The sequence below is a fragment of the Triturus cristatus genome, chromosome 3_2, assembly GCF_964204655.1.
Source record: "Triturus cristatus chromosome 3_2, aTriCri1.1, whole genome shotgun sequence".
Taxonomy (NCBI): domain Eukaryota; kingdom Metazoa; phylum Chordata; class Amphibia; order Caudata; family Salamandridae; genus Triturus; species Triturus cristatus.
Genome location: NC_140584.1, coordinates 334280436 through 334298642, shown reverse-complemented (window position 1 = coordinate 334298642; position 18207 = coordinate 334280436). Strand labels below are relative to the sequence as shown.

Below are 18207 nucleotides of genomic sequence, written 5' to 3'. Positions count from 1 at the left end.
GAGATTGAAATGTACTACAACGTAAGGTTAAGACTAGCTCAAAGAAATTAAGACATATAGAAAAGAAGATTAAAGCGGACCAGATGGAGAGAGAACAGTAACAATAGAAAAAGAATAGCAATTCATGGACTTTAAATACATTCCATATATATGATTCTTTGGTCTGCTTGCTTCGTGAACATTTCCGCTGTTTGGAATTCAATTTAAAGGCAGAAGCTGGACTCATCCCAAAAGGCACATCTCTCATCTGTGTTATGTTCGTATGTGCTTGACCAGTTGTCATCAAAGCCAACAACCTGGAATAAAGTCTAATATTGTATTCAGACACAAACACACACATGCATTCCCACACACACTTACCCTCTCTCTTTCTGAATCTCTTTCGTACCATTCCTCTTCTTTCTATTGCTTGCTCTTGCCCTGCCTTTCTCTCTCCAACTCCCTCTCTTTTTGTAGCGTTTTCACACACACCCACCCACCAACATACACACAAACCAACATACACACACATATACACACACACACACACACACACACACACACACACATGTCTTTTAAGGCCTCTAATAACTCCTTTCTTTGTTCTGTCAGCTATCCGCAGGCATCAATGTTACATATGTGTGTGCAGATGCATCTCCCCACGCCTCCTCCTCACCCATTCACAAATGACCTTCTTTTAAATACTGAATGTTCAAACCCTTTTTATCTGGATTCCACATTCCAGGCTAGAGCTGGTCCCTAGGATGTTTGGAATATGTTGGGATTCCCTCATCTATGTTCCTCTTCTTCTCAGATAGGACCACCCTTTTAACTTGAGGGGGTGACAGGTTGAGGAGGTGAATACCATTGGCGCGGAAGTACCGGTATTAAAATAAGGAAGAGCAACCAAGCTTCTTTCCTGAAGAACAATATTAACGCCTCTTCCCAGAGAGACAGTAATAGTCGGTGAATACTGGCTGCCTTCTGAGCCTCACCCAACGCCCCCACAAAATCTGACTCCAGATTGAGCTTTGCCTTCGGGAGTCCCTCATACCCAATCCTGATTGGCTATCACATTTGAACAAAGCACATTCCCCAGGGAATGACGGACAATGGCCAATCATAGGTTTAATCAACTCAGGCCCCTTTATTCAATCTAGCTATTCAGGAATCAGAAGGATCACCCAGATCCCTTCTCCAGTCACTGATGCAGATTAATTTAGGCCCTTGCATGACCTTAGCATGACCTACAGAGGCAGCCTACACAGGCTCTCCACAACCACAATGCAATGCTCTTGTGGTCCATGGAGTATCTGCAGGATGTACTGCCCTTATCTTAACATGCTGATGGCAATCTCCTGCCTAGGAGGCGGAAGAATCCTCTCTATGGGTCAGCTTTTCACTCTCACTCACCCAAATGGAAAACCAAAAATAAATATATATTCACCAATCCAATTCAATGCTACCTGTTAGTGTCACTACTGAATTTTCCTCCTGTGTTCAGTTGGTTTCACAGGAGTCTACTGCTGTTTTTTTAAATCAATTTGCATGCAGCATGCTGAGCTCTGAATATTGACAAAGGATTCATGTTCAGCACGAGAACATTGTTATGTACGTGTGCTTCTCAGTAAACTGCGCTATACAATGCCTAATTTACTATTCTTTCTTCTCCATTGATATAAATACATGTTCAGCGCAGATAATAAACTACAAAGCATTGCCTAAGTAATTACATTTTTTTCTCTTTGTAAAAAGCCATGAGAGATGAGATACAGAAAGGAACACAAAAAAATCAGACACTGCTAAATACACTGGGCCGCAATCAAGTCAATTTTCTTTTGCACATCATGCCACCTCAGTCAGTAAACAGCCATATGCAAATCAGCCTCGATCCTGCTCCAATAGGAACAGTCCAGGCCAAACTGCTAGACTAGGTCCCCTCTGAGCAAGAATCCAAAACACCCCAGGCCGCTTGAGACCTGTGGCAGAGGAGTACAAGCCTCACGTTTTAGCATACCCGTCACACGTGGGCGCCTCACTGAAGAAAGAAGGAAAGTGAAAGATGGATTGCTTGAATTAATCTCAGCCACTGAGATTTACACTGGGTTGCAATCCAGTCCTGAGGTACACAGTGCATCCCGACATGCACTTATTCATGTATATCAATATTATACTTCCCTGCGTAAGTAATTATGGCACGAGTGAATGAATGAAAGGGCACTGGTACTCCAGAAAGTGTGTTGTGGCCCTTATCACTTCTATGAATGCTACACCGGAAACCAGAGCAGATTTAAGCTCAATTAAAAAGCCATGTCTTTAGTTTCTTTCTGAATGTGGAGGTGGCTAAGATGGCCCGAAGTTCAGGAGGTAGACCATTCCAGGTGGATGGTCCTAAAAAAGAGAAAGATCTGCCTCTGTCCCTAGATCTTCGGATCCTGCAAATTTTCGCCAAAAAAGCATTGGCGGCGCGAAGACATCTGGAAGGAGCATAGAAACTAATCTTTGCCCTGAGAGTGAACCGTGAGCAGTGTGATAGCACAAATCTCTATAGTTGCTACAAGTTTCATATGTTTTAGACATAGAGGAGTGAAGCCAGGAATTAGGTAAGGTTTAAGAAATTATTCCTACTCATGTCTGAAGCAAATATTTCTCTAAAAGAATGTGATGCGCTCTCAAGGAATTACTCCATACAGGCGTAGTAGAATGTTCGAGCCTAGGGGTGGATGAAGACTTTCAGAAAAAAGACTAAATTAGTGACCTCTTCCCAGTTTTTAATACATCTACACCCATTGCAGAGTGGAATTAGGTTTGAAAAACTTCGAAATCTACATCACCGTCTTAGTTGACACGTGTGGATTTTGCGCCTCTGCAATGAACCAATCTCCTTTATTTGGGCCTCCTGCACCTCACTGAACCACACATTCTGGTCCCTGGAGATAGGACCTAGCTACAGGTTGGGGGCTACCCACAGATTGTTGCTCCTTCAAAGATCTGATTGGCCATCTATTCAAGCAGCGAAAATAGGGCTCTGTGCTAGGCCCATTTTGAATGGCTATTTGCAGCAAAACAGAATAGACCTGGGGTTAAGTATTTATGACTTGTTAGTAGTTCATGGACTGCTGCTGGATACCACCTGCTATTTGCAGCTCTTCTCAGCTTAAGCCTGCTAAAAGGCAGCTCAGTTTGTACTTAACGTGGCCTTGAAAAAACACATTTGCCCAACACCCTACGGATGTGGGATACCCCTGCCCCAGAGTACCCTTCCCCAACAGACACGGCTTGTGAACGATTCCTGTGTCCATTGGCTGGGAGAGAGTTGTGAATGCAGTACTGAGGGTCAGACCTGGACAAAAAACAGGCCTGGACACCAAAATAAAAGTGGTCCCCATTAGTGAAATAGATACGCAAAAAAAAGTGCCCCATGTTTTCAAACTGGGCCAGTTTTCAACTTGCAAAGACACATTGTATAAGTGTTTTTCAAGATATGGAGGATTGCATGGATTTGAGCTTGCTGTAGGCAATGTTTGTTTTAATATCAGAGAAATCAATGGTAAAATCCGTCCCTGCAGACCATAAATCAGGCACAGACCCAGCCAACAAAAATGGGCCACACACTGATATCCCAGGCCAGCCAAATGGTTACTGCCTGATTGCTCTATATGCTAATCCAACCCTGGCAATATTTGATTACATTGAATGGATGCCTCTGTTAAAGACATATGTAAAAATGTGTTTCGTAAATAACTTTAGGAGAGCTGTATATCAATTCTCTAATTCTACTGTATCCAAAGTTCAGTTATTTCTATCTCAGATGACTACTTGTGGGTTTAGTCAAACCTATCCACTCTTTCCACTTCTTAATTTTTGTTTTAATTTTTAAATATATTTTGTTTTTACAAAGATCTGTGACAACATTTACCGAATTTTCAAAATGATACAACCCTTTCTTCCAGGATTGAGATTGGCCGACAGTTGGACTGGGTTGAAGCCGGTCTGGATAGGGTGGGTGCACTTTATGCAGATGGCACCCTGAGCCCCTTTGAAACCCTGCTCAAAGAGTTTGACCTTCCGGCAGGGCACTTCCTTCTGTATGGAACTCTTTGGTGGCGGCGCATGAATTATGGTGGAGATGCGAGGAAGAAAAACATCCGCTCCAAAACTGCCAATTTGTCTGCAAATTTATTGGGACTTTGTTTTCTTAATGGTGGCTTCCCAGAATTTACTTTTTGCTGCAGAGGCTATAAAATAGTTTATTTTGTGGACTTTAGTATTTTCTCCACTTGGGCTCAGCTCTCCAGTTAGTATGCTTCAATTTTCAAACACCAAATAGAATCTGAGGGCTTCTGAGGCATATCCTCAGGATTTTCATGGTATTGTGTAATGGGATAACATGTTAGTCATGGCTTCTTTGAGGTTTTCAAGGTTTTGAGTGCATGAAAAACCATGGTCTCGCACAGAGGTATTGAATCACAGGATGAGGTGTATCAGCAGTTTCCTGAATATAGTAAACCACAATCTTTTAGAAAATCAGTAGACTGCTTTGACAGACATAAGAGGAATAGCGCAGGGGACCTGAATTCAGTAATGTTGCGACAGATCACCAGGTTAAAGTTCTTGTTTCACTTTCTAACATGGCTTCATGACTATGACCCTTTACATGAGAAGGTCCCTGAACCACTGCCCCAAACCTGCATCTCTTAGGCCTGGCTGACTCAAAAGCCAGATGTTTCGACCATCCGAAGGTTGGGATCGTACAAAATGATTACTGGTTGGTGTCTGACGGTCAAGCATCCATGAAGATTTAGACTGTGTTGAAGGATGCTCATCTCACACATTGTATCGGCAAACCAGCTGTGTCATGAGTTGCTTCATGAAAACTTACTAGCAAGGTTAAGACATTCACAACTAAAATCCACAACAGGACTATGTCATGGTATAATATTTAGGCAGTTGTTATCAATTATGGCTTCTTTTGGAGAGTGTCTTGATGAAAATATGGTACCCAGGGAGTACTAAACTGCAGATGGCTATGTGAAGTGAGCCAGGATTGCACTAGACAACTCTTATTTCCTTATCCAGAAAGTCCCTTATCTCGTAGTAATGTTCCACTGTAGAGTAGATAGTTGGTAAACAACAATTCGGAGAGTGTTGGGTGATGTCCAGCACCGACTTCCACGAGCTCAATGAAGGAAGATTGTGGTTGGCCCAGAAGTGTCATATATTGAGGGGTTGGAGTGTGGCATGACTGTATGGAGAAAAAGGAGACTGATTGTGTAAACTGGTAACTCAACAGTGCAGCAAGTACAGCTAGGTGTGCCTGCATTATGCTGTAAGGAGACTGATTGTGTAAACTGGTAACTCAACAGTGCAGCAAGTACAGCTAGGTGTGCTTGCATTATGCTGTTCTAGTAACTAAAAGTTAAATAAAACCATATTAGATCTACAACCTCTACTCTCGGGTCACTTGACCGGGAAGTTAAGACCTGCACGAACTTGAATTGTCTTTTACTGCTCAGAACAATTCTCAATGCTGCTATTCTTTGTTACTTTTATATTATGTCTCTTTGTATCCAATGTTCCCCATTGAATGTGTTCACCTTGCTCTTTATGTAAAGCGCTCTGATACCCTAGCTTGGGTCTGGTTCGCGCTCTAGAAAACTCTAAAAATAAAATTAAAACTGAAAGAAGTGACATTTCACCTATCAAGCCGCTCTGGACAGGTTGCCCTTTTCACACAGCGCAGATGGAGACCCCCGCGCTGCCAGCTCTGTTCGACTGCTCATCATTGGGGAGAGATTTTCTGTAGATCCGAAGCCTGCAGGGATTAGTCGGGGGACGCATTGAGCCTTCCTGGAATGTGTCCTTGAGAAATGCGAAACCTGACTGCGGGCTGTTCGTTGTCTCGGCAAAGGGCGCCCAGAACAAGGGATTGCTAGAAATCTGCCGCATTGTGGATTGTCTGGAGTCAGCACGGCTTCCCTTCTCGGGTGTCACTGACTTCAGCATTTCCCCGCACTGAGGCCCATTTGTATCGCTGTTGTTCCTTGGCAGTCTTTGTTTGTTAAGGTGGAAAGCTACCAGCCGGTGGCGAGCAGCGCTGTGTTAAGCAACGGACTCGTGCACCGTTCCCTTGTTATCTGGAGCTTTGTTATTGAGGTCAAATGAAATATTAATGCGCCTACATCTGGTTGCTGAAAGTTAATTTTAGTTTGGTCTTGTATAACTGTCTTGTAGGCGGGAGTTTATTTATGCCATGTGAACAGCTGAGCGAGGAATGCCTGGGAGGAGAAATTGGAATCTTGCAAGCAAATAAAGAGAAACCAAGCGTTTTTAATGCAATCCCTGGGTTTAACTGCCATTATCCAGTGGATGAGAGGGGTTCGCTGCAGGGAGGCAGGCCTGCAAACCAAATGCAGTGGCCTACATGTTCAAACCAGTGCTTAATTTGTAAAATAATACGTTCCAGGGACTGTGTCAGGATGCTACCGCAGCTCGCATTCCCCAATGCCCCTGCCAGTGCTGCTGACAACAGTACCAACCCAACTTCTAACAATCTCACTCCTACAAGTGTGACAAGTCACACTCTTCCATGTCCCAGAGCCAAAGGAATAGCTTGGATGTATTAGTCATTTGTAATGTATTTTGAATAAACAACTGTTATTGTGCTCATCTCTAAATTAGACAACAGCGGCACCATGTGGCAGGCAGACATAAGTTACACTGCTGACAATGAAGTGCCGGTGATGAGTACCGGAAACCACTGGCACAAATAAAACACTGGTTCAAACCAGCCCACACTGCAGGAGCCCGCAACTAGAACAGGATGGAGGGGGCCTACTGAATCGTGGCAGCCCCCCCGCTCTCTGAAAGCAGTTCCTTATCCTGCAGCCCACTGGGGGGAAAAGAGGTTTAGAATGACCAGTCTGGCCCGACTTCCCGTGACTCACGATTGTCTCTTATAGCCCAGTCACTGGGTATGGAGTGCCATTTCCTTGGTTTCTTTGTCACATGACACCGTTGCTATATAATTGCGATGTTAGATATGTTGTATGATAGAGCTGAAAACTGCTGGTGTCTTTAGTGGAGTGAGTGGATTGTGTTTCGTGCTCAAAGTATCTGGCTTGTCTAGTGCATCGTTAATAAAATAATAGGTGCCAGGACCCGAAGTTTTGCTCAGAAGCCCGAGGCCAGCAATATCGAATGTTGGGGTGACGACAACCAAGGCTGCATAGTCGTAATCCATATTCCACCTCGTGCCCCTTTCATCAGCCGCCAGCCACTCCCTGTCTCTTCATCTCACTCTTTCGAGTTTTTTCACCCCTGCTTTCTTTCTTTGATGCTATTTTTCCGTCTTTCTCTTCCTCATTCTTTCCCCCTTTTGTGTTTTTCTCTCTCTTGCTTTGGGTAAAAGCCTCATGACAGGAAATGAGTGCAGGTCCCCAAAAATGAGTGCTAGCAGGCCCTACCTGCAGCTACTGGCTCAATTTAAGCACTGACCATGTGACACCCAGCTGTCCGGCAGATTTTCCAAAAACGGACAGGGAATGGAAATCCAGCTTGGGAACGGATCTGTGGATGTCAAATGTCCCCATGGCGTTTGACCATGCCATCCAGCACTGACCTTCTCACCAGCAGCACCCATCATGGGACTTTTAGTTTCACCTTTCAGATTTAAAGTGTGAGCCTGAATGGATTAAGAGTTGTACAAGGCATGGCACCACTTCGCAACTATGATGCTGCTCGATACCAAGTCTGCCCACTCTTAATATTGCACCTCTAGGGGCTATAATATCACATTGATATTAATTTAATGGTTTTCTCGATGTAAAGGTCTGCTATTGCAAAGGTTGTTTATGTGAGGGGAATACGCTGCCCAGAGGAGTCAGTGTTAGAGTGAGGTAGCCCATGTCCAGAGTGCTGGTTGAGCCTCCGGTGGGCGGACACATGGTGTGATGCTCCTGCCCTGGATGTGAACAATAAATGCACCTTTCAAGTGTGAAACCTTTGTACAGATCAATGTCCGGTTCAGGGCTGTGTTGTTTGCATAATACCTGGACTGTTGGGCTATTAAGTTGGTATCCTTGCAGTGTTGTGCTCTGGTGCTCCTTCTCTGGCCTGTGGCGTTGGTATCCTTGCAGTGTTGGGCTCTGGTGCTGCTACTCTGGCCTGTGACGTTGGTATCCTTGCAGTGTTGGGCTCTGGTGGTGCTGCTCTGGCCTGTGACGTTGGTATCCTTGCAGAGGTGGGCTCTGGTGTTGCTACTCTGGCCTGTGACATTGGTATTCTTGTAGTGTTGGACGCTGGTATAGTTGTAGTGTTTGGTCATGTTTTGATTTCTTTGTACTGCTTTGCTGCTAGCCTTGAAATGCTGTGCTCTGGTATTGGTAACTTTGTAGTCCTGAGCTATTGTATTGATATCCTCAAACTCTCAGGAATTGGTGTTGATATCCTTAGATCTAAGGTTAGGGTGTTGCTTTCCATTCAGTGTTGATATGTAGTGTTGATATCTTTGTAGTGTTGGACGCTGGTGCTGCGACTCTGGCCTGTGAAGTTGGTATCCTTGCAGTGTTGGGCTCTGGTGCTGCTACTCTGGCCTGTGACGTTGGTACCCTTTTAGTGTTGGACGCTGGTGCTGATACTCTGGCCTGGGACGTTGGTATCCTTGCAGTGTTGGGCTCTGGTGCTCCTTCTCTGGCCTGTGGCGTTGGTATCCTTGCAGTGTTGGGCTCTGGTGCTGCTACTCTGACCTGTGACGTTGGTATCCTTGCAGTGTTGGGCTCTGGTGCTGCTACTCTGGCCTGTGACGTTAGTATCCTTGCAGTGTTGGGCTCTGGTGCTGCTACTCTGGCCTGTGACGTTGGTATTCTTGTAGTGTTGGACGCTGGTATAGTTGTAGTGTTTGGTCATGTTTTGATTTCTTTGTACTGCTTTGCTGCTAGCCTTGAAATGCTGTGCTCTGGTATTGGTAACTTTGTAGTCCTGAGCTATTGTATTGATATCCTCATACTCTCAGGAATTGGTGTTGATATCCTTAGATCTAAGGTTAGGGTGTTGCTATCCATTCAGTGTTGATCTGTAGTGTTGATATCTTTGTGGTTGGTTTATGGTGTTGGTACCATTTTTGTGCTGGACAGTGTTGTTGCACTCTGGTGATGCTAATCAGTTAGTTTTGGGCTTCGGCATTTGTACCAGAGTAGAGTTGGGCTGTGTTTTTGATTCCGTGTAGTGTGGGGTTGTTGGGCTGTGGTGTTGGTAGGCTTGTATTGTTAGATTGTGGTGTTGCTACTCCTGTACTGTTGAGTTGCTGCCATTGTAGTGTTGGGTTACTTTGTTGGTGTCCTTGTGGTACTGGGCTATAGTGTTGGTATCCTTGTAGTATTGGGTTATGGCTTGTAAGCTTGTGGCTTTCGGCTCTGGTGTGGGTATAATTCTGCGGAGGGCTATGTTGTTGGAATTCTTATAGTGTTGGACAGTGGTATTGCTGCTCTTGCATTACTGGACAATGCGTTTGTACCTTCGTATAATATGATAGTATACGTAATAGTATCTGGTATGTAGCACAGGGAAGTGATGAAGGGTGATGGTGGTGTTATCCTTTATGGTGTTGGAGTTGCTTTCCTTGTAGTGGTTGGGCTATGGTGTTGCTACCATTGTAATATGGACTTGTATTATTGCTACGCTTGTTATGTTAGACTATGGTGTCGTTATGTATTCTAATTAAAAATGTACATCTTGCAGGCAGGAGTCAAGTAACCAGATCTCATGGATGTACAGGTTGTAAGTTGATTGCAGTTGGTATGTTACATGTTACTCAGCAGAACACCTCAGGAGAAGCAGCATCTTCTCGGCTCAGCCTATTTCCTGATTGCAAACCCAGCTGTGCAGTCACCTGCAAACATCATCTGACCCCATTGTTAAGCAGACCAGAGCTGTGCTGGCATGGCAGAGAATTCATTATAACACAGATCCTTTCCTTAGAAAAGGATAAAAACAGACGTATAATTGTCAGTAACTTGGCTAAGCCAGATAAGTCATCCACTCAATGATTGCATCCAACCCCAATGACACAAAACAGACATCTCAGCTGTATACAGGTACCCAGATCCTATTAAAATAAAGCCACTCTTTCAGCACTCCTCCGCCACATGCAGGACCAAGGAGTACCTCGTTCATCCCACTACTCACAGGAACAGCATCTTATACTCTACACATATGATTTACTCTGTACACTAGTGGGAGCAGGGACATGCAATTTCGCCCTCACCCTTTACTACTCACTTTGCAAAATTAGGGACATACAGTACTCTCGCACCTACTGCTCTTACATACATGACCAGCGACGTACACTGTACTCTTACCTCCAACTGTGAATACTCACAGGTCCAGGGAAATAAACCAATCTGTCACCCTACGGGGGTGTACATGCAGAATCGGAGGTACCCTCTACTATTCAGTCTGTCAGTACCATGGAAATACACTCTGCACTCATGGTCTACTGTGAAATCAGGCAGGGCTTGAGAGATATTCAATCCACTCACCCTCTACTGTGGACTCCTGCAGGACCAGAAACAATACTCTCTATTGTGTGCTCGCGCAAGGCCAGGGAAATGTACTGCACACTCACCCTCTCCTTTGCACACTGATAGACCCGGGGACAACTACTCACACTCATCCACAACTGCCAGACTTGTCTCACAATTACACCGTCTGATGATGCGTCTCACTGTGTTTTCAAGACCAGTGTGTAATGGGCAGTGAAGTGGGGGTGGGCTGAAGCCTTTCTATCTCAGGGCAGCGCAAGGTCTTGGGGGTGAAACCCACTCAGGCTGGGCAGGTACAGGATTAGTCTCTCATTGTGGAGCATATTTGATTGCTAGGCATGGTGTGTTGTGTGATGCATAGTCCCACAGCTGTTCAAAGAGATTCCTGCAGTAGAACATAAACGAATATCTCAAGGTTTGGGTATAGCCATAAACAAAAGCCACTTGCCAACAAAATTACATCACCCAAGACTCCTAAGAAGGAAGAATAACAAATAAAAATGTTATATCGAACAGGCCATCTAAGTTCATATCTTGATTCTTTGTCATCAATAGATTTCTATCAGAATATACTGACACGTGCTCTGCGACCTACACACATTTCTTCCTCAGGGCTATAGTTCATTTTCACACACAAAATCACAAGTAATACAAATTTCTGGAAGATTAAAAATATATATTTTTAAAGGGAAAAACGATCTAATTTTTCAGAAAAAAAAGAAAGTTATTATTTATTCTGAAAGACAAGTTATGATTAGGTCATGAAAGCATATATTGATCACCATACCAGATTACAGTACTAGTATTAAGACCAGATTAGCATAGATCCTAATAAGAAAAAATTATAGGCATTGTGGTTTGGCTAAGATTTATCAATCTTCAAAAATACGATTTCACCCAATTATTGTGGATTCTAATTTTATGTTCCTAACCCCATGGTTTTGGTTGCTTATACTGGTAGAATTAATAGAGACGCAAGAAAGGTTTTTCCTCGTTCTGTGAAAAACTATTACTGTAATAAATATATATATATATTGTACTGGCCCAAAATTGGAAGCGCAAACAGTATATCGTTTTGTTTACCAGCTACATGGTAAGAATACAATGAATCGTTCAATCATTCACTGTCGGAAGAAGCCGTGAGTTCCATTATTACATATTTGCAGTCCAATTTTTTCTGTTCTAGCATAATACATCTACCTGTCAGGTGCCCCACAAGACTTACCTTTGCTTGTGAAGCGATTCCGCAGAGACGACAGGAGCACCCACCCTAGTACCCACCTGACCCCCTAGGACATAAACCCAACAGGGATGAGATGGACGCCGGGGTAGCAGCCAGAAGAGGGCGTAGTGTTGTGGTCTGAAGCGAACAGGAGATCTCGAGGGCCACTGGGGAAACAAAGGAGATTCCGATTGGGAACAACCCCCACGAATGCCCTCCCTCTATTCCCTAAAACACACACAATTGCCAGGACTCACCAGTGTTTCTGTGGTCTCAGGTTCGATCAGGAATCTTCTTCTGCAAGGGCGTTGAAAATAAAGGTTTGTGGTGAGATACAGCGCCTCTGGATAAGCACCCAGTGTGCTGGCTGCCTTGCTCTCCCCAGTAACAAAGAAGGTAGCGCTTCTGCGCGGATAGCACAAAACAAAAGAACCAAAGGCAAAGGTGCTTTAGCGTGGAAGCCAAAGAACAGAGAAACCAAAAAGGATGGCGCTCCAGCGCGGACGCCACAGAAACAGGTAGCGCGCTCCTGCGCCGGTGTCAAAAGGGTATAGGAACCCACAAGGGATGGCGCTCCAGCGCGGACGCCACAGAAGCAGGTAGCGCTCTCCTGCGCTGATGTCAAAGGGTTAAAGGAACCCCCAGGGGATGGCGCTCCAGCGCGAACGCCACAGAACACCGTAGCGCGCTCCTGCGCTGATGTATCAAGGGTGTAAGGAACCCACGGGGGATGGCGCTCCAGCGCGGACGCCACAGCGGAAAGTAATCAAGTTAGAAAAACCAACAGCCACCTGAGCAACGGCGGCACTCCGTAACTTCCTTCGCTGCAAGCCTCGATAGAAGGAATTTGAAGCACCGATCCGGCGGGGAACGCGAGTTATAAGCGTTTCCCCCGGAAGTGCTTCATTGACCTGCAGTGACTGGGAGAACTAGACCGGGGCTCAACTTCCGCCCGGAAGTGAGTATCCCGGCGCTTTGTGTGTGTCCTAGCGGAATGTCGGGGAACGGCAATCGCCGCGAACCCGACACTACCCCAATTTAACAGTCCTAAAGTAAACTACTCTCCTCTCCCTAATCCTGTTGGAATAATCCCAACATACTTGCTAGAGTCCACACCCCATTTTGCTCTGCTCTTCACATTCCAGTAATATGCCAGGTATGACCCCCCCCCCCCCCCCCCCACCCAAGTGTTATTTTGTGGAATAAATGCAAGCAACTCAGCCGCCCATGGGTGACAATTGATAATGATACAGAAACTAATCCTAGATCATTTGGGTAGCGATCAAACATGATTTACATCAGAGACATATGTAACAGTAATTCAAGACTTGCATACGTCGTCTTTACTATATGATTTCAGAGCTTCCAACAAAAATACCCGCTTTGAGCAATAACATATTTCCAAAGGCTAACACGTTCTTCCATATGTAGATGAGTGCCTTCCAATAGCAGATGGTGGACAGGCATTTTCCCAGTTCATGTTAAGATTCAGACAAACTAATAATAAAGCTGAGTTACACTTTTCAGTGGCTTTCTCAGCTTTAGGATGCGGGAAGAGGCGGAGGATACATGCCTCAAGTTTATTACATACGGTGCGACCCGATGTCTTGGTGGGTGCAGTGGTAATGTTCTGCCAGTAAGAATGTAAAGAGGGACAAGATCAGAACATGTGTGTAATGTCAGAGTCAAGCGCTTTACATCCTGGACAGTTAAGGGATGCTCCGGTATAAATTCTATTGATTCAATTATTGAGGACCCGCGTACATGAACCACCGCCTAAACCATCTAAACTTTCACCAGCCCACCAGACACCTCCGCTCTGCCTCCCTCTCGCTAACCCACACCCTCCCAGTCCTACGAAGCAGAAGTGGAGGACGCTCCTTCCCCTACCTGGCAGCGAAGACATGGAAAGAACTACCCCAACATCTCCGCACGTCCCAATCCCTAGCGCTTTGGCTGATCATGTGGACCCTGCCAGTGCGTGGATACCCTCACGCGTGACAAGCCTTGCTCTACAAATCAACTGACTGATTGAGTGATTGGTTGAGTGATTGATTAATTAGGAGCGATGTAAACTCTGTTTTCTATGTTACACTGGATTAATTTTTTTATGTTAGGTGATATTGTAGGAGCGGATGCTAATACCCTTTTCCATTCCAAATCATATAATGACCTATCATAGTCCGATTCCTACGAAGTTTATGTCGAGTGGCATCTAGTTGCTGTACAAATGCTCTATACAGAATTTAATAAGACAGTTACCATCGCTTATGGTATGTAAAGGCTGGACAACTGCATGTGTAGGTGGTTCTGCATCATGATTATGCCATAAGTCCAGAGGGCATTTTTAATTCTTTGATCTGTAAGAAATTGTCTAATAAATGTTGGAAGTGCAGAAGGATCCCGTCCGGAAACAGCACTCCGACTGTATCTATACCTTTATTAATACAGAGGCAAAGCTGTAGTGCTGTCAGCCAGAGTCTGTGGAATGGTAGACCAAATAGCCGTCCGGATGGTGCGTAAGGGGGGACATTTTTCAAACAAGCCAGGGCAGTATGCAACAACGACGACAGTGAGCTACCAGTGTGCATATTGGTTTGTGTCAATATGCTAAGCTAGTCCGCTGCAATCCTGACTCGACTAGTTAATGTCCCGCTAGCTGTCAACTGAGCCATTACAATTGGGCCGCTAAGTATTACTTTTCAAACCTAGGGAGACCTGCTCTTCCTGCTTCTACTGGTAATTGCAATGTTGCCAGGGCTGCTCTGTAGCCATAACTTACCCATACAGAAGTAGTGATCAACTGGTCCAAGTGCTTGAAAAAGGAACGTGGTAAAATCAAAGGTAAATGTACACAATAATACAGTAATCACAGGAGTATAATCATGAAACTAAAGACACTCTGCCCATCACGGAGAGTGGAAGCAAGGTCCAGAAGTCTATTTGGGTTTTTAATTTTGTCATAACCTTTCCAAGATTACCATCTCGCAGAGCCCTCAGGGTGTGGTATATAATAATACCAAGGTAACAAAAAGACATTACTTCCTAATGTAATTCATCATTCAGTACAGAGTCTGTGGTGGCCTGTAATGCACATTTAAAGGGAAAACACAAGATGTATCCCACTTTACATGAAGCAGTGGCATGGTTAACCTTTACAGCCATCTAAGAGGAGTGGCTTTAAAGGTGACATTAGCCTGAACTATTATTAAAATGTCAGGTAACTTAGTGTAGGAATCTCATTTTCCTCATCAATTATAATGTATTTTAACCAAGACTGAGCAGAATTTCCATTGTTAGAAAAACCCTCAGACATTTATATGTACTGATTAAAGGAGTTAAATGCTTATTGATAACATGTGATATGATTATTGAGTATAATATTTCCAAGTAGGGTCTGTACTGTTATATTGCATTCAGAAGAATGTCCTGTTCTGCAACACAGATGGTTGAACATAGGTCAGTTATCAGCTAGATTACTTTACACCCAGATCTAATGGCGTGGACTGTGTTTCTTGAAATTAACTTTAAATGTAAAACGTATGGAATGCCGTAATAACTGTCTATTGACTGGTTAAGAGCCTATTCATATGTTGGCAGGACAGATGTATTATATTGTACAGTTGCAACACTCGGAGACAATTGTGTCTACTGATCACCACCCTGGGCCCTGTATTCATTTGCACTGCGGCATATTCTTGGTTATGTTTCAATTAAAGAGCTCAGGTCGATTTAGGCCTGGGTAACCCAGAGAATGAGACCCGCATATTTTTGCTTATTTAACAGAGTCAAAGGTATTAAAACAAATAGAAATCTCCTTAGTGATCGTAGGGATAACTGCTGCATAGCGCCTGCACTGAAAGTAAGATTAAGGAGTGAAAAGTTTGCTAGAGGCATACATGTCCTCAAAATATAAATGAGGCTAATTCCCATGTGCAATGATGCCACAGGACGCAACTTCATACTCTATTGCAAATGCTTCTCTTACCGCGTCTGGCTGAGTAATATTCTATGCCTTCACCTGAAGAGAATGAATCCTTTGGATGTACACATCTCATAATCATGTACTCATGCCTCATATTTGTTAAAGCTCCAAACTGAAAACGAGTTTATGTGGTTTAAAAAAACTCGGTGGGTAAAATCTCTGAGGCCTGTGTGTGGCCTGCAGTGGTGGACTTGCCTCGCTTCAGAGAGTTAGGAGCTCAAAAGGTACTGCTCTAGTCTTCTGGGTCTCTCTCAAAGTGTGTGTGGCGAGGGGTAGCATAGCTCCAAGAGAGGCATTCAGCAACTGCAATCTTGTAGCAGCAGCTATTCCACAGAAATCCAACTTCCTACTCTCTTTGGTCAGAAGCCAGAGGATCCTTTTCTCTCTGTTCCCTTGCAGACCACATGAGAGCCATGCTGTGGTTTCCAGGTGACTGCTGGTCACCAGGACCATCATCTTCCAGCCTTGAAATTTCCTTTCTTGCCTTCAAATCGCTGTATACTGGTACATCAGTACATTTGCTACACTTAAAGGGAATCAAAATTCTGAATCGCAGAATGCATTGTCAAGTGATTGATCGTAGTGTCCATGGGATTGTCTTGTAAACATTACACTGGGCTGACAACATTACTTCTTGTTATTCTGTTTGCTGTAACACAAATAATAGTAACTTGGCTTTATTTAGTGCTCATACCACACTTCTCCCCTTCTAAGTTCAATAAATGTCAGGTGCTACTATCAGCCACCTGAATGGTGTCAATGTAATGATTTTAAAAGAATAGACAGTTGAGTTTGAATTGTTAAAATTGAAAGGCTGCCGATCACAGACAATTTTATTTGAAGAGTTTTATAAAGCGCGAACATAACCCATCCAGGTATCAGAGCGCTGAACAAATAGCAAACAAGTTATACATATAAAAAAGAAGTAATCAGTTATAAGTAAGGACAGAAAAACTGCAAAGTAACCATCGAGTAGGTAGATTCATGATCCAAAATTATCAGCATGAGAGTCATCCAGATTCATTCCTCTGGATTGTTAATGGAGAAATTTGTTCATCAGAAACCTTTTCATTTCTTTTTTGAAGGAGTTCACCGAGGGGGTGGTCCTGATTATGGGTGGCCGTGTGTTCCATATTCTAGGGGCTAAGCTGGAGAAGGAGCGGTTGTACGTTTTCTTTTCGTTGAGCTTTTGCCATTTCAGCAGTAAGGAATTGGCACTTCTTAATAAACGACTTCCCCCTGTCCTTTCTAGTTTATTGGCCAGGAGTGTTGTGGTGAAGCGCATTATGAGTCATGCCAGCTATTTTCAGCTGGATCCTTGATTCAAACAATAGCCAATTTAATAGTCTAGGTCTGGACTGATATGGTTAAATTTTCTGGATCCCATAACTAGACTAGCTGCTGAGTTCAGCATGGCTCTTAATGGCTCTAGCCTTGTTTTGGGAAGACCTGCAAGAGAAGCGATCCCATAGTCTAATCAGGAAAGGACTAGGGATTGTACTGCTAAATGAGTCATCAGGGGGCACAAGAGGTTTGATTTTCATTAGGATGTTCAGTTGGTATTTGACTCCCCTGGTTGTTGTGCTGATATGATCTTGCATATTCAGATATTTGTCCAAAGATATACCGAGTGATTTTGTAGAGTCAATGATGTAAGGGGCACAATTAAAGCTGTAAGTTGTGAGGGCCTTTTCTGTATGGGGGCTGAGTGATTGTGGGCAGGGATCAAGAGGAATTCCATTTTGAAGGAATTGAGCATGAGGTGGTTGCGGGGTAGTCATTGCTGGGTTTTCAGCAGGGTGCGGTTGAGAGTTTTAAAGTCCTCGGGGCTGAAATTTTCCAAGATAATTGTGTGTGGTTAGAATACAAGTGATAATGACTATTTGAGTACTTTAGAGTTTCCTTGAGGGGTTCCATGAACAGATTGAATAGCGTAGGACAGAGCGTGGATCCTTGTGGTACTCCAATAGAGACTGCAGTAGTGTCGGAAAGGGTATGAATGACTTTCATTTTTTGAGATCTGTTATGTAGGAATGATGCAAACCAGTTTGTAACTGGTTGTTAGCGATGGGCGTTTACTTATTGAGTCATCTTGTTGACTATAGGTCTTTGGCATGTGGCTCTTAAGAAATAAACAATAAACACAATTTATTAACGGGGTACCCTGTGTTCCCAATGTTTTACCTTAATTTAGTTAGTTGTTTACCTGTTGTAAGAGGCTTCATAAACAACAGTTCTATGATGCAGTTTATATAAACCTGAGACGAGTTAAAACATTCCATAACAAGAACTGAAGTCCCAAAAGGTCTTGATGGATAAAAATCATATTGCAGACAACACCGTCTTTTATGAAACTCATTCATATGTGAGTTAGTTATGTAAGTAGACCTAATGATTCAATTTATGGCATAGCTATAAAGTGTTTTTGAAGTAAATATGTGAATGAATTTCCAACATTTTAGTATGCACCTAAGAATACA

General features: G+C 43.7%; 1 protein-coding gene across 2 annotated transcripts in view; it reads left to right on the top strand.

Annotated features, from left to right (window-relative positions):
- MAN1C1 (mannosidase alpha class 1C member 1) overlaps window positions 1-18207 on the top strand; it is a 330020-nt gene that overhangs the window by 164759 nt on the left and 147054 nt on the right. The window lies entirely within an intron of this gene.